This window comes from Jaculus jaculus, chromosome Y (genome assembly GCF_020740685.1).
Source record: "Jaculus jaculus isolate mJacJac1 chromosome Y, mJacJac1.mat.Y.cur, whole genome shotgun sequence".
In the NCBI taxonomy this organism is placed as follows: Eukaryota; Metazoa; Chordata; class Mammalia; order Rodentia; family Dipodidae; genus Jaculus; species Jaculus jaculus.
Genome location: NC_059126.1, coordinates 2,027,543 through 2,048,891, shown reverse-complemented (window position 1 = coordinate 2,048,891; position 21,349 = coordinate 2,027,543). Strand labels below are relative to the sequence as shown.

Sequence of the window (21,349 nt, the reverse complement as noted above, 5' to 3'; positions counted from 1 at the left end):
CTAGAGGCAGGCATTTCCTACCCTCTCTTGTCATTGTCCACTGCTGCTATTTTACATTGAAAGCCATTCCTTCTCTTACTAGTAACAGACTACTAATACTATTTCTAAATAATGAATACTCTTACAGTTGGTGTTCAGAGCCTCTGGATGTAGTTCTCAAAAGGGCAATGTAAATTTGTTATTTCTACATCTGAAGGTCAACTTATTCAACAGCTATGGTTACATGAAGTCTATCCCTACACTTGTTTATCAGAGAGAACAAAGGGTTTTTTCAAAGTGGGCAATTATTTAACCTCCTGTTCTGATGTTACAAAGTCTATTTTTCAATAAACCTATTTCTGTACTTGCTGATCAGAGCAGCCGGCAGCAACTTAATAGAAATATCATTCTGTCTATTGTTGCTGGCCAGAGTCTATTAAGTCTGCTCTTCAACAAGGGCCATTGTGTTCATACTTACATGTGTTTTCCTTGGACCAATGAGGTTAGTTTTGAAGGTAGACTGTTCCCACACTTGCTGCTAATTTCTACTAATACTGTTTCTCAGTGGTGGCCACAGCATACTTGCATTTAAAGTCTTCTATTTCTGAATAATGGTAGTGCCTACACTTTCCTATCAGAGTCTCTAAAGATTTCTCATCGTCGAATTAGTATATTGTTGGTCATAGTTAACAAATTTTATATCTAAATGTTGGTCATTCTTACACTTTTTCATCAAATCTACTAAGGCTATTTCTCAATAAGAACTATTGCAGACTTGCTACTCATACTCTAATATGGGCATTTCCCAATGAAGGCTATTTACAGACTTGTTTCTCAGAGACTACAAATTCTATCAATTACTGCAATTATTAAACTTCCAGTTCAGAAACTTCTGAGGTTATTTCTCAGTGAGAGCTGTTTGTATACATGTTGGAGAGTCTTCTCAGGCTTTCTCTTAACCAGGGTCACTCTTACTCGTGTATATCACAGTCTTTGAAGTCACTTTCTCAAAAGGACAATTGTAGCAATTGTTGCTTATAGCCAAGTAACTAATGATCAGTGGTTGCTTACTAGGACATTCAGTGAAGAGTTTACTAAGATAATTGTTCTATGATGGACAATCTACCAATTTCCAGTCTTTGCCTATGACAGATTCCAACACTTGCTGCTCGGTTTATTTTAAAGTATTTTCTCCTTGAGGACAATTACTCTCTATTAAGTACAGATACTACCAAATTTATTGTTCAATAGGGGCTATTCCTCCACTTGATGATCGGATTTTGATGCTATTTTCTAATGAGAGTGATTATTCCACTGTGGTCAATGACTACTCTGATATTTCTCAAAGAGGGCAACATATAAAATTGCTCATCAGAGTCAAATAAGGCAAGACCTAAATGAGGGACATTCTCACACTTCTGGTCAGAAATAACAAAGGCTATTCCTCAATGAGATCAATCCTTAAATCTCACTGGTTAGAGTATACTAAGGTAGTTTCTCAGGGAGATCATTTCTTACACTTGCTGTTCAGAGTTTAAAAATGTCATTCACAAGGGATAACTCTGAACTTGCTGGTCCAAGGATAGAGTGTCTTTCATCAATGATTGTAATTTATAGCCCTGCTGGTGAGAGTCTACTTAAGCTATGTTTTAATGAGGATGATTCCCAGACTTGTTTGTCAGAATTTGCTTTGTATATATCTCAGAGAGGGCCATGCATTGCCTTTCTGTTCTGTGATTCTGAAGTGAATTCCTCAGTGAGGGCACTTTCAAACTCTCTGGTCCAAGTCTATATAAGCTGTGTTTTAATATTCATTTACTTTCACATTAGCAAAGAGAGAAAGGAAAGATGTACAGCATGGTCATGCTATGCCTTCAGCTACTACAAATGTACTCCAGACATATGCACTATTTGTGAATGTGGCCTTAAATGCATGCTATTTAATTGAACCTGGAACGTTAGGCTTTGCAACAAAGCATCTTAATTGGTGAGCACTATATCCTCATTCTAAACTATTTATTAATAAGAACAGTTGAAACATTGCTGGTAAGTGACTAATAATTATATGTCTCCATGAAGTCATATACAGCTGCTCAACTGAGTGTACTAAGTCCAGTTGACCAGGAAGAAAATTTCTACATTTTCTTCTGCATTAGCTAAGACCCTTTTAAAGTGGTCTATCCCTACAATTGCTTTTAAGCATCTGTGAAGTCTATATTTAAACAGAAGTCATTTCATATCCTTTTTCATAATTGAGATTTTTCTTATTTATTTATTTATTTATGGGGGGGAGGATATAAATATGGGCATGCCAAGGCTTCCAGCCACTTCAAATGAATTCCAGAAGCATGTGCCACCTTGTGCATGCAGCTTACATGGGTACTGTGGAATTTAACCTCTGTCCTTTGGCTTTTTAGGCAAGTGCCTTAACCACTAAGCCATCTCTCCAACCCCATTATTGAATATTTTTCAATGATGGTGAGTCCCACACAGTCTTTTCAGGCTATGAAAACAATTTCTCAATTAGGGCTATTACTACACTTGCTATTCGAGTATTCAAGTAAAGTATCTGTTCAATGACTAACATTCCTACCTTTGTTGGTCCAATTTTATCAAGCTTGTATCTAAATGAGGGCAATTATTGCACATCGTTATGAAGGCTATTTCTGTATGAGAGTGATTAATAAACTTGCTGATCGATACCTGCTATGGTAATTTCTCAACAGGGGTTATCCCTGCACTTGCTTCTGACAGACTAGTGAGTACCTATCTTATTGAGTGCCATGTTTGCACTTGCTGGTCAGAAAAAAAGAGGCTATTTTTCAATGAGACTAATTCCTATACCTCCCAGTCAACATATACAAAGGTAATATCTCAATATGAGAAAGTTCAATGTTGTGGGTGATAGTCTTGTCATGTACATTTTAAAATGTGACCCTTTCCTAATTTTCCAAATTTTCCCAGTCTATTAAATCCATTACACAAACAGGGTAAATTGTTGAAGACAATTGACCCACTTGCAGGTCACTGTCTCCTGAGGCTAAATCTTCAGCGCAATTACAACATTTGTAGAGATTATAAACACTATTTTTTAATGAGTGTCAAACATTCAGTTTCTGCTTCTATGAATGACATTTATTCAATGAGATTAATTTTGACACTGTCCAGCTACAGGCTACAAATGCTATTCTCTAATAAGTGCCATTCCTATTGTTGGTGGTCAGCAGCAGCCAAGTTCATTTCTCAATAAGGGTAATTCCTACAGTTGACACAAAGTCTATTGTATTAATTTCTTAAGTGCCTATTTTTACATTTTCTGGTCTGAAACTGCTAAGCTGTTTCTTAATAAAGCTCATTCCCAATCTTACTTGTCATAGCCTCTGAAGCCTATTTCTCAAAAAATGCAATTCATACTATTATTGTTCATAGTCAACCATGTCTATTTCTCAAAGATGGTCAGCCCTATACTTTCTGAATAAAGACTACAGTGGCTGTTTTACCAGGAGGGCTGTTTGTACACATGTGTTCAGAGTCTACTAAAGCAACTACTCCATGAGGGCTAGTACTCTGCTTGTCGGTCACACTGTTACATTTCTTTCTCGTTATGTCTCATTGCTTCTCTTGCTTGTATCAGTGTCCAGAGATTTGCATACATATGTAATATTTACTGATGCTTATGTCATAGACTATAATTTACCTATATATGAATATATCAATAATTAAAAAGGTTTGTGAAGTCAGTTATATCCCTTTCCTCAATTTTCACACTCATCTTGATTGTTAAACATCTGCTAATTAGGTCATCAATGTCCTCCCTTTTTATGCAGTTCATAAAACAAAATTTTAATTTTTTGTTTGTTGATTTAGTGTGGCATTCAGTTTTCTGAATCAGCTTTTCAAAATATGTGACATGTAATTTTTTGGAACTAATTTATACTTGTTCATGGAAGCTGTGAATATTACACCATTAAGCAATAATATTTGTTCCGAAAATACATTCACTTACCAAGTCGATGTGGTCCTCATCTTGAGGTCACCTAGAAATGTTAAATAGTAGTGGAATATAGTGACAAGATTCAGTACATGATTTTTTCATGAGAATAAATGAAATAATATAAGAGTTTTACAGCAAAGATGCATAAAATTATGATGACAAAACCTTATACAACAAGAGACCATTTGAGGCTAGCCACGAACAAGTTACATTTGCATATCTCCAAGGATTTGCCAAGTTGTGATTATTATGGTATTCAGGATAGAATTGTAAAGTGTTGTGTGTACTTTAAGGGTTAAAGAAGAAAGCACCAAGAAAGTTACAGGTACCTGGGAGCCACCCATAGAGATGTTGAATCTCATTGATAAATAGTTATTTTTCAATGGAAAGATGGCTATTGGCAATAAAAAAAAAATCATAGAAATGTAACAACAGTGTTCCAAAATGCATTCACTTACCAAAACTTATGAAAATATTGTAAAATACATTCACTTACCAAGCCCTTAACTTGTTTTTAAAGTTACACACACCTGGCATCTATCTTAGGTCAATTTTATTATTGTTTACATGATCTACAATGTATTCTCTCATAGCATTTTCCATTTTCAAGAAGTAATAATTTCATGTGAATTATCGAGTTAATATTACCAACTCCAATTTTTATGTATTGAGCTATTAAATTAATTTAATGTACTTACTAAATGGTGGTCTTCATGGAGGACAGGTGTCTGAGAAATACAATGAAGTGGAGAAAATAGAGTTAATTGTGTTTACTTAATACTCTTAAAGAATTAGGCTGTTGCACTTTGGACTCCATTTGGAATAACAAACCACAGTGAATTGCTCCCAAACATGGTTATTGTTAACAAAGAAAACATGACAGTGACTTTACCTGTCTTGGTGATATCTAGAGTATTTTGTTTGGGAATGCCATGATTCTTTTTCAGCTTGTTATATTCTGCCATCATTTCTTCACTGAGCTCAACATATGTTGCTGTATTTTGTGGAAGAAAAGTCCGTAGAGACGTCCCTTAGAATCTTTCAAAATGAAAGGGATGTTTTCAAATTCCAGAATATATGCTGATGAGTATTGTTTTCCTCTGTTACCACCCAGTATGCACAACTAACCTCCCTCCACAAGGCCACATAGAAAGGGCATCCAGAACTTGGAGATAATATCTGTAGGAACTCTAGTAGGGAACACGGAATCATTTTTCTAGTAGTGAAAAAAGATGCATCCAGGAAAGGACCATTGTTGGCTTATCAATGAATGTACAAAAGAGGAAAATTTGATAAAATACACTCACTGTTTGCTTGTGAGTGGATGTGAGTTTCAAATTCTGCAATTCCTAGTTTCCCATTAATGCTCAACAAAAAGTTTGGAATTCATTCCTTACTGTTCATGGTTGAAAAATTAAAATAATGTTGAAATGATCTTTACTATTCAGTAAATATATTTTCTCTGCCATATCTTAAATTGCCACAAAAAGAAAAAAAAATTATAAGAAACTGTATAAGCCTTATACTTGAGAGACCTATCTGACAGTCAACCTGTTTGATATGTCTTGTAGGGAGAGTGACAGATTAAATTAGTTTTTTTTTTTCATTATAAGTAATCAAGTAAAAATTTTCACAGTGCCCCTCAGCTCATGAAGTTTCTCTCATATAGTAGTGACTTTTTCAGACATAATGGGTGTGGCTGCCATGGTAGACTTTCCTAGCTTCCATAGAGGATAGATACATATGTATGTTTATAGGTATTTGTACTTAAGTATACTTACGAAAATATAGAAATGCAGGACCTTCAACCAGTGATTGTGATGCTGTAAATACATGAGTGAATTCGTTTCTACACCAGTTATATTCAGAAAAAAATGTGCATGAACACACTGATACTGGGGCAAGGAAAACATTTTTTTTTCATTTACAAAATATCTTATTCAGTCCTTACACACTGCTACAATCAAAACAATATTATCATTGTGTTGCCCCAGATAATTGATTTCCAAGAACATTGTGGTATCAAATATATATTCCAATGGGAAAAGATTTACATATGTGCTTGAGGGGGGGAAAAAAAAACAAAAACTTTTTTTCTGGGTTAGGTAAAAATATGGGTCATAGTACTTAGTTTGTCCTATTGTATAATTAACATGCTCTTGTTTCAATCAGGTTCTGAGTGCCCTTTACCTTGCCTCACTCTAATGCTCTCTAGTTGTCCTTGCTGAGTGAGAAGGTGTCCCCTTACCAATAACAGAAAATAGAAAAATTATCTTTGTTTTCCAGTTATTTAACGTGATCTGAACATAGGCTGATTTGGAGATATAACATAACTTCTACCAGAGTTTCTATGTATGCACAACCATGCTAGTATAATATACCAGCTCAGGAAAGATGTATTTTCCTAGATTGCCTTGCTAATTTTCAATCATACTTTATATGTTCTAATCAAATAAGCTCATACTTACCTGTCTCATATTAAAATAATAGTTCTTTTGTGTGGAACTTAGCTTTTTTATACCAGTTGCTGACAGACATAACAGCTAGTTATGTTAGTTAGGTTTTGGAAAACAATGCGTTCCTTGCATGGAAAATGTGTTGGTGGGTGAGGTGGTCTGGACTGAGCCCCTCTCACCTCCCCAGTGTGTGTTGCCTGCACTTGTCTGTGTTCTGGCATGCACAGCACAGATAGGCCAATTCCATTTTCCCTTGTTCTTCCTATTCCTCTGGCCCCTGTGTGAGCTGTGGAATCAGGCCTCTTGCTCTGGTATCTTTTTTTTTTTTTTTTTTTACTTTTCATGTGGTATTTTACTTATCAATACCTTCAAAATATTATCATCATCATCATCAAAGTAAAAGTCATGAAACATTTTCACAGTCCTTTTATTATACTAAAGTATTTGAAAATCGAGTATTATTTGGCATTTACAGTACATCTCAACAGAAACTACCTTCATTTCAAAACTCCATGCCTTCTATCCTGAAACCACCAAGAACTCCTTGCTAGTTGAAGGATTTGGAATTGTAACTTGTTTCATTGAGAAAGAACACACACTTTTGGGTGACAAAACCCATCACAGGAAGAGTGTCAAGATGGATTGCAGTAAGGATTTTAACTTTCACAGTGAGACCCTGGGGAAGACTCAAGGAAGCAAAGGTTTGCAGTGTGCTGAGTAGTCTCAGGAAGCAAGAGGAAGCCCAGTGTGGTGGCACACACCTTTAATATAGGCAGAGGCAGTATGATCACTGTGAGTTCAAGGCCACCCTGAGAATACAAAGTGAAAGTGAATTTTAGGTCAGCCTAGACTAGAGTGAACCCTATATCAAAAAACCAAAAAAGAAAGAAAGAAAGAAAGAAGGAAGGAAGGAAAAAGAGGGAAAGAGAGAGAGAGAGAGAGGAGTCTGCTTAGCTGTTTCAGTCAACTTTTTTGTTGAGTGAGGACACAGAGGACAAAGAAGACTGTGAAGAATCAAGGCTCATTTTAGGCAGAAAAAGAACACAGTTGGTATTTTTTGACTCAAACAATGTTCATGTTTTATCTATGTGCAGATATAATTAAGTCGGCCTTTTTTTTTTTTTTTTTTTTTACAACAGAGAGAGCACGAGAGAGAATGTGAAAGAGAGAGAATGTTGCTCTGGTATCTTAACTGACCACTTGGTACCCACATCCCTGTTCACCTGACTCAGAGGGTAAATGGGCAAAAAGACAAAAACTTGCTTCTATGTCAGTAAAACAGTCTTCCTAAAATGGGTATGAAACAATGCAAAAAGTCAAGGAAAGTCAGAAAAGTGAGAGGTCACCAAGGATGCCTAGTCCCACTACAGAATAGTGCAATGAAATTATAGAGAAGTCATCAGAAATTTATTCTCAAAATAAAACACAACAACCAATGAGACCCTGATAAAAAATCACTGAATTTGATGCAAACTACCAAAGAACCAACAGTTGTATCAATGAAAGTGAACAGTATTGTTACGTAGTGTTTAATCTTTGTCAGCATGCTTCACTTGATTGAAGAAAACATTAGAAACCACAAAACAAAAATGAATAATTAGAAGGTAAGTCAAGAATTGGAAGATCTCAACAACCAGTTTGTTAAGCTTAATGAGATCTAAATCAAATGCAAGAATGGATTACTGGAAGCATCAAGAAAACAAGATTATGAATTGAAATCATTTCTCAAAAAAGAGAGGAAAGGAGGGCATGGTGCTACATGCCTTGGATAACTCTGGGGGCAGAAGTAGGAGGATCCCCAAGAGTTCAAGACCACCCTGAGACTACATCATGAAATTCCAGGTCAGCCTGAGCTACAGGAAGACCATGCCTAAAAAAAAAAAGGAAAAAAATGAAAAAGAGAGATGAACATAATAAAAATAACACAACACAAAACAAAAATTCAAATAGTTTTTCTTAAAACCTCTCTAGAACCACTAACCAACAGTTACCTATGTGGAAGTCAGAAATTTTGACTTGGCAAATAAGATAGAAGAAACTGTTAGAGAGGCCAAAAAAATCTTTGCTAAGTTCAAGCGCCAACTGAAAAGAAAATGAGGGAACTGTGAGACACCCTAAAACAACCAAACATCCATAAAATGAATATACCAGATGGAGAGAAAATCCAGACTAGAGGCATAGAAAATATACCCAACAAAATTTCTGATGAAAAATTTCTGAATCTTACAAAACAGGGAACCATCCAGGTACAGTAAGCCCACAGAATGCCAAGAGGGAAGGACCAAAGAACAAAGTCTCTAATCTACATCATCATTAAAACTCTTAACAATGAAAACAAAAAGAGTGTTAAAAGCAACGAGAGAAAAGCAATTTATGACATATGAATGAAACCCCAGTAGAATAACAACAGATTTACGAATGGAAACCCTGAAAGGCAGAAAGGCCTGGAGTGGAACACTTAAAAGTCTGAAAAACAATGGCTTCAAAACCAAGGTACCCTACCCAGCAAAAGTATCTCTCAAAATAGATGGTGAAAGAAAAAACCTTCCATGAAAAAGTCAACTCTATGATTATATGAACACAAAGCAAACCTACAGAGAATACATGAGGGAATATTCCACACATGACTATCAAAGCCAGCAAAAAGAAGATCACAATAACAAAAATAAACCATTCTCAAAACAGTACATAACAGAAGTAAGCACCCAGCCCCATAAAACACCTCATCATGGCAGGGATTAATTCAAATCTCACAGCAATAACCTTAAATATTAGTCGTCTTAACTCACCCATCAAAAGACACAGCTTATCAGGATGGAGACAAAAAACTGAACCTTTCTATGTCCTGTCTTTAAGAAACCCACCTCACCACTAAAGATAGACACAACATCAGGGTGAAAGTTTGAATATCCCAACTATATGAATAAAAAAAGAAGGAGGTGTTGCTATATTAATATCTGAAAAACAAACTTCAAAACAAAAGTAATCCAAAAGGACAAAGAAGGCCAGGTGCTAATCATCAACAGAATGATCCAACATGAGCACATCAATATCTATCTATCTATCTATCTATCTATCTATCTATCTATCTATCATCTATCTATCTATCTATCTATCTATCTATCTATCTATCTATCTATCTATCTATCTATCCATCCATCCATGCATCCATCCATCTATCTATCCTTCTATCTATCTATATAAGCCAAATGTTGCAGTCTAGTTTGCACTGCTGGTAGAAATCACCCAACCAAGAGCAGCTTCTGGGAAAAAAAATTTATTTGGGCTTACAGGCTCGAGGGGAAGCTCCACAATGGCAGGGAAAAATGATGGCATGAGCAGAGGGTGGACATCACCCCCTGGCCAACGTAAGGTGGAACACAGCAACAGGAGGGTGTGCCAAACACTGGCAAGGGGAAACTAGTTTTAATACCCATAAGCCCGCCCCCAACAATACACTCCCTCCAGGAGGCATTAATTCCAAAATATCCATCAGCTGGGGAGCTAGCATTCAGAACACCTAAGTTTATGGGGGACACCTGAATCAAACCACCACACCAACCCACATGAACTACAGTTTATAAAACAAAATCTACTTGACAAGAAAGAGAAATAAGCACTAATACCATCATAATCAGAGACTTCAATACTCCACTATCACCAATAGATCATCCAAGCAGAATATCAGCAGTGAAATTAATATAGATCAACACCATCATAGATCAACTAGACCTAACAGACACTTACAGAACTTTCCACCCCAAACCTACAGAATATACATTCTTCTCAGCAGCCCATGAGACCTTCTAAAAATTGACCATATTTTAGGCCATAAAGAATGCTCTCATAAAGCCAGGAAAATTGAAGTAACTTCCTGCATCATGACAGATCACAATGTGTTGAAGGTAGGAATCAACAGCAAGAGATGCATGAAGAATTCCACCAACTCCTGGAGACAAAACAATACACTTTTAAACAATGAATGGATTATCGAAGAAATCAAAATAGAAATTGTGAATTTTCTAGATTTGAATAACTTAATAATGCATCAAAAGCATTATCAACTTTGATCAAGTAGGCACCATGCCAGGGATATAGGGATAGTTTAACATACAGAGGTTGGTCAACATAATATGCCACATAAATATACTGAACTATAAAAATCACATGATCATCTTGATTGATGCAGAGAAGGCCTTTGACAAAATACAACACCACATCTTGATCGCAACTGGAAAGAATAGACATGAAGGGCTTATATCTCAACACAATAAAGGTTATATACAAAGCTCCTAAGGCTCAAATAATACTTACTGGGGAAAAACTCAAGGAATTCCCAGTGAGATCAGGAAGAACATAGGGGTGCCCACTCTTACCTCTGCTCTTCAACATGGCACTGGAATTTTTTGCCCTAGCAATAAGACAGGACAAGGAAATAAAAGGGATTCAAATTGTAAAGGAAGAAGTCAAGTGAGCCCTATTTGTAGATAACATGATCCTTTATATAAGTGACCAAAAATTCTCCATCCCCAAACATCTAAAGTGGACAAGTTCCTACAGATAAGTGGCACAAAACAAAATTAATGTTTAAAAATCAGTAGTATTTCTGTATGAAAAGGAGAAGTATTTGAAGAAATAAATCAGTGATGCTGTCGCATTTTCATTAGAAAAAAAATAAAAAACCTTGCAATAACACTAACAAAGGATGTGAAAGACACATATAATAAAAACATAAACTCACTCAAGAAAGAAATAGAGCAGGGCTTGAGAAGATGGATAGGTAGAATTAATATTGTGAAAATGGCAATTCTACCCAAACCAATGTAGAGAGTTAATGCAATACCAATAAAATACTAGCATCATTCTTCACAGAGACTGAAAAATGATATCAAATTCATATGTAATGACAAAAGGTCTCAGTTATCCAAATATATCTTCAGCAAAAGAAGCACCTGTGGTGGTACTACCATACCTGATCTAAAGCTATATTACAAAGCCATAGTGACAAAAACAGCATGGTACTGGAATAAAAACAGAAATATAGGCCAAGGGAACAAATTTGAAGACTCAAACTGTAGGACACATAAGTACAGCTGCCTGATCGTTGACAAAGGTACACATAATGTAGACTGAAGAAAAGACAGTATCTTCAAGAAATGGTATTGGACAAATTGGATAACTATATGTAGAAAAATGGAATTAGACCCACTCATTTCACCATGCAGAAAAATCAAGTCCAAATGGGTTAAAGACCTCAATTTAAGACATGAAATTTTTCAATTACTCAAAGAAATAATAGGAAGCACTCTGTACAATATATGACTGGGAAAGACTTACTGAACAAAATTCCAGTAGCCAAGGAAATTAAACATGCAGCCAGTCAATGGGATCTCATGATGCTGCAAAGCTTTTGCACAGACGAACATACCTTAATCAAAGTGAACAGGTTATCCACTAAATTGGAGAAAGCATTTGCCGGCTATACCACTGACAGAAGCCCAATATCTAGAATATTAAAGAACTCAAAATCTAAACAATAAAAAAATCACACTACCCACTTCAAAAGTGGAGCAGAGAACTAAATAGGGAATTCTCAAAGGAAGAATTACAAAGGGCTAACACACACTTAGTAAACATTTCAACGCCCCTAACCATTAGAGAAATGTAAATTAAAACTACTATAAGACTGCACCTTACACTAGTAAGGATAGCAAACATTAAAAAATCAAATGAAAACAAATGCTGACAAGGCTGTAGAAAAACAGTAACACTAATTCACTGTGGGTGGGAATGTTGGCTGCTAAACCCTTGTGGAAATCAATTTGGAGATTGCTGAAAGGACGGATAAGGAGTTATAAGGAGAAGCTGTTATTCCCTTACTGGGTATTTACCATAAAAGTTCCACATCTCAGTTGAGAAATAATTGCTCAACCACACTTACAGTTACTAATTCCTAATAGTGAAAACCTGGAATCAACTCAGATGCCCATCATTGGATGAATAGATAAGCAACAATGGAATTCTACTCACAAATAAGAGAAAATAACACATTGAAATTTGTAGAAAAATGGTCAAACTTAGAACAAGTTATACTCAGTAAATTCACACAATCACAGAAAGACAACCACCACATACACTCACTCATCTGAAGTTTCTAATCTGGATCAGCTCAAGTTGTTCACTTAACTGAATAGCATCTTGAGGCTTGGACAATATGGAGCATAGGGCTTAGGTAAAGGGAAAAGATGGGGTAGGCACAAAATGAACTGGTACTAAAAAAATCCTATATCTTGAAAGTCCAACTAAAAGGTGGAACCCTCAATAGGACCTTAGAGGATGCACCTGAATAGAAGGGCAAGGAGAGAGTGAGATGAAACCGAACATCAAATTTCTCATGTTTTGAGCTGGAGAGATTGCTTAATGGTTAAGCACTTGCCTGTGAAGCCTAAGGACTGCATTTCTAGGCTCGCTTCCCCAGGACCCACGTTAACCAGATGCACTAGGGGGCGCATGCTTCTGAAGTACATTTGCAGTGGCTGGAAGCCCTGGAACATCCATTCTCTCTCTGTCTCTCTGCCTCCTTCTCTGTCTGTTGCTCTCAAATAAATAAATAAAAATAAAATTTTCTCGCGTTTTTCGTTCTTTTCTGGCTTTTTGTTTTTTCTTGCCTTGGTGCTGGCCCTGATCCATAATGTGTTGTATATCCGCCAGGAGCTGATCACCAGAGAGACCTACTAGGTCTTACAATAAAAATGAGACAGACTTCTGTGAGAGGACTTGATTACCAACCACTGGTTAATGTTAAGGCCCTGAATGCGGAAGACACCAAATGCTGTTGACATGGACTATGGTTGCTATAAGGAGGAGAGGCAGTCCCCAGACAGTTAGCCCTTCTAGTGCTGGAAGGTGCTACATGAGCTACCAGGGGCCAACATCTGTCAAAGTAACTCAAAGTCTAAGCAACTCAGAAATAAACAACTTGACACGATGCTCACACAAGTGCAATAGTGGCACACAGCCATGTTGTCTTAATTTTAATTTAAATTATATTACATATATAATTTTAATTTTAAATTATGCCTTTAAATTTATACAGTGTGTATGTACCACAGTTTTCAAATAGGATGTGACAGACATTTCACTCTGTTTCTGCTAATGAATATATACATATATGTATATATGTATATATATATATATATATATATATATATATATATATGAATAGACTTGTACATATACATGTAGATGAATGGCATGAAGCAACAATTTTATAATTCTAGAAATATCTGGCAACAGGAATATTTGAGGAGAAGACCAGAAGTTTTATTAGCTATTTATTTGAGAGGGACAGACAGAGAAGGTGGGAGGGAGGTAAGGAGGGATAGAGAAATAGAAAGGGAAAGAGAGAATAGGCACATCCCAGTCAATGGAAACAAACTCCAGACACATGCACCACCTTGTGCACCTGGCCTTGAACCAGGATCCTAAGGCTTCACAGGCAAGCGCTTAACTGTTAAGCCATCTCTCCCTCCCCCGCTCCCTTTGAGGTAGGGTCTTTCTCTAGCCAAAGGTGATCTGAAATTCACTATGTAGTCTCTGGCTGGCCTTGAACTCACTGCAATCCTACTACCTCTCCTTCCTGTGTGCTGGGATTAAAGATGTACATCACTATGCCCAACCAGAATTTTTATCAGCCTAAATTAGTTTCCCTTTCTTTTTACCCACCACTCCCAGAAGTGGGCATTGTAATGCACCCATGAGTACTCAAGGAAAATAAATATTGGATAAATTTCTTAGGCACAGAAAGAAAAATTATGCATGGGAAAGGAATACAGAAATCCTCCATCTTTTAGTATTTTTCTTTCCTTATGTCTCATTTTAATTTCCCAGACAATTCCATGGTGGCAGTGAACACTTATGAGAAACCCCTGGAGCAGAAATCCTGAGAGAAGGAATGGAGATGATTTTTTTGAAATGTGGACTGTAAATCAGGATATAACAGAGAAAGAAGGAAACAATGTTAAGAGTGAAAATATGAAGCATCTGAGTCCTCCAATGAGACTTACATTTGGTGAGATCCTCACACTCATAGGTGAGCACTGCAAGAACAGGCCATGCTTTGAAGTGAAGTCTCCTTTTGTCAGGGTTTTCTTCCAAGCTGCACACAAATAAAATGTTCATATTGCTGAATTGACATGCTGATCCTGTTGAAATTGAGAAATGATTTCTGTGCCAGTGTCATTACCTAGACTCTAAGTTGGTGCATCTAGTCTTGCTTCCAGCATTTGATGTCTTAGCAGTTTAAGCCAGACCACTCACTTGTATTAGTTACGTCAGGCTACTGTGACAGTCATAGACAGCTCATAAATAAGGTATATCTCTCCCATTGCTGAAGGCTGAGCAACCAATATCTGGGTTTATCCAAATTGTACATGGCCACGTTGGCATTTCATCCTAACTGGTATGCAGTAGCAAGAAGTCTACTAGGGTATCTATCCACTTAGATGGGCTCTGTGCTCATGACTCTATCTCTCCCAAGCCTGTACCTTCAGGTAACATCTTATTTGGTACTGTTATTTTTTAATATTTTATTTATTTTAGTGAAAGAGAAAATATGAATGGCCATGTCAGGTCATATAGTCACTGTATATGAACTCCAGACACTTGTACCACCTTGTGTATCTGGCTTTCCGGAGTACTGGGTATTCCAACCTGTGTCCTTAGGCTTCGCAGGCAAATATATTAACTACTTTGCCATTTCTTGAGCCTGTTTATTCATATTCTAACAGAGTAATTGTAGATATACAAATATTTGAAACTTAACACTGCTGTAGGTTAGGTCAGTGCTTTTGACTTTGTACAAGGCATAGCTATACCTGAGCATGTCCTTAAAGGGAGGATTCTTTTCTCATAAGCTTTTAGTAGCATACAGTTCCGAAGGGTGTCACACAGAGCTAGATGACATCGCAAGATTGAAGTCTGAAGTTGGTATTTCTTGGTATTTTCTTTGTCATCTCTTCACTAAATATGGTGGAAGCATTTTGAGAAATCGAGGCACTAGGGAATATTTTTCAAGGTCACCTGCTCTGGGCTATGATGTCAATTAAAAAATAAACCTTATTCCTTAGTCATCCCATGAAGGAGTCTTACCTACAGGAGGTGTTGAGGACTATAGATAGAGGCAAGCTCCAAGTAGATACACTTCAAAATTCTCCATTTTGATTTCCTGTTTCTCTTAAGGCCAAAAAACTCTACATTTCTCCTTTTCTGTTGTTTTAGTGAAAGAAGTAGTAGTCCTTTAAACCAAGGCCCTTACAGACTTTTAGTGTTGTAGTGTGGGATCCTTCCAGCCTCTGTCATTGCAAGAGTCAGACAAAGAAATGGTGTTTGGAGATAAGGGCAGGGCTCCCTGGCGACGAGATGATGTCACAAGTATGCATGCAAGGAGAAGTTTCTGCCACGTTTGCTCCAGGAAAAGGCAACCAAGAGGGATCCACCCAGGAGCAGGCACCACAGTGACGTCACAATTGCATTTGGAAGGCAAAATGGCCGCTGAGGTTCATCCAAGCCACGCATTAGAAAGGGGCAGGGCTCCACAGGGAGTAATGTCAAAATCAGCACATGGAGACGTGATTCAACATACAGGGGCGGGGCTCAGGATGGAGGACTGACCTAAAGCACGCCCCAGAAAAGTGGCCATCAATGTTCAGGGCGACCTTCTTGTCTGGCAAGTGGCAAAGGTAGAGGAGACAGTGATGAGTGACATCTGGGTAATGACATGGTCAAGGTGTATAAGAAAATTCCTCAGTAGGCAAAATAATATGGTACCATTTTAACGTGTTGGAAGGGGAAAATGTCTTCTAATTGTACAAAGGTTATGTATTGGCGTTTCCACTGTAAAGCTCGTCTACAAATTAAATGAGACAGCAATTTTACAGTATACACATTTCATCTAACACTTAGCTGACAAATTTCAGTATGACATATTATGACAATATTCATTACACAGTTTTGATCAAAGCAAAATGAAAGACAAGGGCTGGAGAGATGGCTCAGTAGTTAAGCGCTTGCCTATAAAGCCTAAGGACCCTTATTCAAGGCTTGATTCCCTAGGATCCACGTTAGCCAGATGCACAAGGAGTTGCACACGTCTGGAGTTCATCTGCCGTGGGTAGAAGCCCTGGTGTGCCCACTCTCCTTCCTTTCTCTCTCTCCCTCCCTCACTCTCTCTCTCTCTTTCTCTCTCTGCCTCTTTCTCTCTCTGTTGCTCTCAAATAAATAAAACTTTTCAAAAATGAATGACAAAAAGTCATTGTTTTAAACTATTATGGACTCCAATGTGATATTCTCATAAGTATTCTAGTACAATATTAGCATTTGCATATAGCTCATTGTATGTACATACATGTACACACGGATACATACATGCAAACACTCCATTTTCCTATAGTCATTGGCACCTTGACAATAAGTATCACTTACACTACTGTTTTTATGACAAGAAAATTCCAGAGTTGGACATATAATAATATTTATGCTGTATACATTAAAGTAGACAACAAAATTTCAAGTAAAGTAAACTGGATCCACATCTATTTGACCAAATGAGGCTCAACTAGCTTTCATGTCTGTAAGTTAAAGATATACATGGTACATTCTTAAGTAAAGAGTGCTTACATATTGATGTAAGCCTTTCCACGTAAAACCACTTAGAAAGGAATGCCAATGGTCAGTAGTGTTGCAAATTGCAACACTCTCTTGATTCTTTCCTTTGTGGCAGCTACGAAGAAGTCATGTTTTGCCTGGTTTACACAAGGTTAAGATTTTGTTTTAAGACTGAGTGAGGATCCATGCTCTGGGTTTTTAGAAAAAGGTTACTTTGGGGTGGTAGTAAGACAAGGAAATAAAATGCCTTATCTTACTGCTGAGGTTTTATTTAGCCTCTTCGAAAATGGAATGTGAAAGGACACAATAGACCTAGTCAAACATCCTCCTGTTCAGCCCTTGCCTTTAGGCAAACATAATGGAGGCCACCACCCAAGTTGATCTTCCTGACAGATAAAGCAGAAGTTCCCACTTGCCACACCCACATCCACCGCACCCCAGATACCATGGCATCTGCCTGCCTACTCATGCTGCTACTACTGCTGTTTTCTGGGCATGCCCACCACCAACACACAGTTGATCTGAGACTGATATCATCGACCCCCAGTATCTCCTATATGGCCAATACTTCTCTGGAGCCTTACCTGATGATGAGGATGCCAGGGGCTCTGGAAGATACTGATGACTTTGAGGTGTCAGTCTCTGGTGATGTAGATGACTCAATGAACCCCACCAGTCCTGATGGAACCATCCAGCACTTGGTGCTGCTAACTAACCACATTCCTGACTGAGCAGAGGCTGGTATCCAGATCCCTTCAAACCCAAAACTACTGGAAGAGAATGAAGTCATCCCCAAGAAGATCCCCACCCCCCCCGACGACCGGGATGAGGATTTGTCCAACAAATTATTCATGTCTAGCACTACCAAGGACAGCAACATCTTCCTGAGAACAGAGGTCCTAGGAACTCTGATTGTGCATGCTGTAGTGGGCATCCTCTTTTTGTCTTCCTGATCCTGCTGCTGTTGTATCTCATGAAGAAGAAGGACAAAGGAAGCTACAAACTTGGCAAAAAGGCAATCGTCAAAAAAGCCCCCACCAATGACTTCAATGCATGAAGCTTTCCATAGACAGTGCCTGGACTTAAGCAGGGAGGGAAGCCAAAGGATTGTGAACAGTGGACCTTAATAGGGAGACAGCACTTTAATACTGTCTTACCTGTCCATATCTCCATCTTTGATAACCTTTCCAGGGTCAGAAGAGATATCTTATATTGTGCCACCTTCCTTCATTGATTCTTTGGACCCCAGTTTACTTGAAAGAAAAATGGGGTGAAACTTGCCCTTTCTGAAGGCAAGCCTGGGGTTGGTTCATCATTTTAAAACTTTCCAAATCATAAGGTAGGAGCAGTTCAGTGCTTGTATTGAACGTGCCTCATCTAGGACCATCCTTACACTGGAGAGGATGCAGAACAGGTTAGAAGCCTGCCCAAGACTGCCTTCCTGCCTCCTTACATAGCCTCTCAATCTGTCAGGAATCAGGAAAAGGGGCTAGAACCCTCTGGAACTTGTGGGGTGTTCATTCATGGATGCTTGTTTCGACTATGGATGTCTCTGTGGTATACTTTGGGCCCTTCGTGTACCTTTCAAGTTACTTACAAATCAGGTGTTTTTTTTTGTTTTGTTTTTTTTTTTTTAGGGGGTGGACACAGGGTGGGTGGTGAGTGCATACAAAGCTCACACCAATAGGGCTCTGTAGAATATTTGTAATTAAAAAAAAAAAAACAAAAAAAAAAACGGTTCATTACTTTATGCAATACCTGGTGCCTAGGCCAGAGTGTGGAGATACAGAGATATTTTTATTGAAAGCATTTTCCACTGCACCTGCAAAGATTGTATTTAATTTGTGTGTGTGTGTGTGTGTGTGTGTTGTTTCTTGACAATGAGAGAAGAGCTGGAGATATGATTTTTTTAATTAATTTTTAATGTTTACTATTTTAGCTTCAGACAGGCTTCCTCCCTCTTCAATTTTTTTCACTTTTTTTTCCATTTTCTTTAAATCCACTTCCCATTTTGTGAAAAATACTTCATCCCGCTCCCCTTTATATAACATTGGCCATTTCTGACTTATATAAGAAATAGTTTTGGCTGAAACATCTGCCACTGTTGTACCTCATGAAGAAGAAGGATAAAGGCAGCTACAAACTTAACAACCAGCTGATGGATATTTGGGAATTAATGCCACCTTGAGGGTCTGTATTGTTGGAGGTGTGCTTATAGGTGTTATAACCAGTTTCACTACGGCAGTTTTTAGCACACTCTTCTGTTGCTATGGTCGATCCATAATATAATGTGTGGGGATGGTGGTGTATTTATGTATGTAAACGTGCTTATAATTTATGGTTCCATTTTTTAAAAAAAAATTCTGTTCATTTTTATTTATTTATTTGAGAGTGACAGAGAGAGAGAGAGGCAAATAGACAGAGAGAGAGAGAATGGGCGCACCAGGGCCTCCAGCCACTGCAAACTCCAGAAGTGTGCACCCCCTTGTGCATCTGGCTAACGTGGGTCCTGGGGAACCGAGCCTCGAACCAGGGTCCTTAAGGTTCACAGGCAAGCGCTTAATCACTAAGCCATCTCTCCAGCCCTATGGTTCTTTTTTGGCTCTAGAAAAGTAGATAAATATTTTTAGGATGTAGTGTGATATTCCCAGGTTCCTGTTGGCTGGGCTGCTAAGTGATTTTCCGGGTGGCTGGATTTGTTCTTATCCCCTTCTTTTGCACTGTTCCAGGTGCCTTCTCCTGACTGAACTTAAATAGTAGATGGTTCTAGCTGACTCTAACCCTCTTTTTGCCATCGCTTTGCAGTCCATTGGAGGAATTCTTGGTACCCTGTCTCCCATTTCTCAATGTGTGATCCAGTACAGGAAGCAATGTGGGCCAAGTCACATCACAGATATTAGAGATTCTTCTCTCAATTGTCCTGGCTGCATTGAGAGTGTTTGGTCACCACCTACTTAGGTTCACTGCTGAGAGACTTAAACTGGCTTAGAGAGTTGCAGCTCAACTTTCCTGGGATGATGACCCTTGTCAGCCTGGGGAAGGGAAGGGGAGCAGGAGGGTGGGGTGTGATGTGGTTTGTTATCTGGGCCTCAATCATAGGAGAGAGGCCTGGTGGTTTAGCCCATGGTAGGTGGGAGAAACACACTCCCTTTCTATGCTCAGTGGCTGTTGACTCCCATCAGCATTTTAATGCAGGGTCCCAGATGTCTGGATCCTCCTAGCTCCAGTGCCCTTTTCCCTGGGGGATGTTGGAGTGAGCATCTTTTCTGTAGCCCCTCTCTCACTGTATTCACTGTATTCTGTTACTGATGGTTTTGATAGGAAAATAAAATAAAATAAAACCTGGTACATTCTAGAAAAAAGAAATAGAAGGAGGAGTAGGAGAAAAAATTGTACCAGGAATTAACACAGGCCTTATTACAAAATGCAGATGTTTGCAGTTACCTAAGGAAGGGGATGACCCCTCTGTACAATGTACCATGACCTTCCTGTATCTTTTGGGAGTTAAATATCTTTGTGATAACATAGAATAGAATATTTCTTGCCTCAGTTCCACCTATGTGACCTATGTAACTTTGTGACTTCTTGTAATAGCCTCCCTTATTTAACAGTATGTAACTTTGCGGTTTAACTCCAATCCTGTTTTTACTATGAACATCATGTGGTTATTTCCAATAAAAGCTGATACACCAAAAAGTTAGGTGTGCAGTCAGAGATTCTGACCTCTTGAGTGTGGCCCCACTACATCAGCTTTTACCCAGTACTTTGTGAGTCAGTGGTGTTAGTTGTGCACCACCAAGCATCACTGCACTGGTTAATTTTCCAAAAGGAGGAAAATCTTATTAAGGACTCAGATACATATACAAAGAAAAAAGCAGTGTATCTAGTATGATAATATTATTGACTATAAATGTTTTATGTGGGCACAGTTATACCTAACACTGGTTTTTCAAGATAGGGTCTCACTCTGGTCCAGGCTGACCTGGAATTCACTGTTCTTTAACTGTTTATTCTTAGGAAGATCAGTCTTTCAAAATCATTATTGTTGTTTTTATTAACAAAAAAGGGGGGTATTCTGACATTGTAGAAATTAATTACACTCTACTGAAAGGAGAAATTAGAAGACAGATGTGAGTTTAGGAGACTTCAAATGTTACGGCATTTGTTAGTTTATTTTGCTCTACTTTGTCCATTGCCATATGAATTAATAACACCTATGTTATTGGACAAAATAGACTGCTATCTTTAATTTTTT

The 21,349-nt window shown here is 38.0% G+C and overlaps 1 pseudogene; it reads left to right on the top strand.

The window, feature by feature from the left end:
• The first annotated feature begins 17,540 nt into the window (after positions 1-17,540).
• Positions 17,541-18,151, top strand: LOC123457036 (annotated as a pseudogene).
• The last annotated feature ends 3,198 nt before the right edge of the window (positions 18,152-21,349 follow it).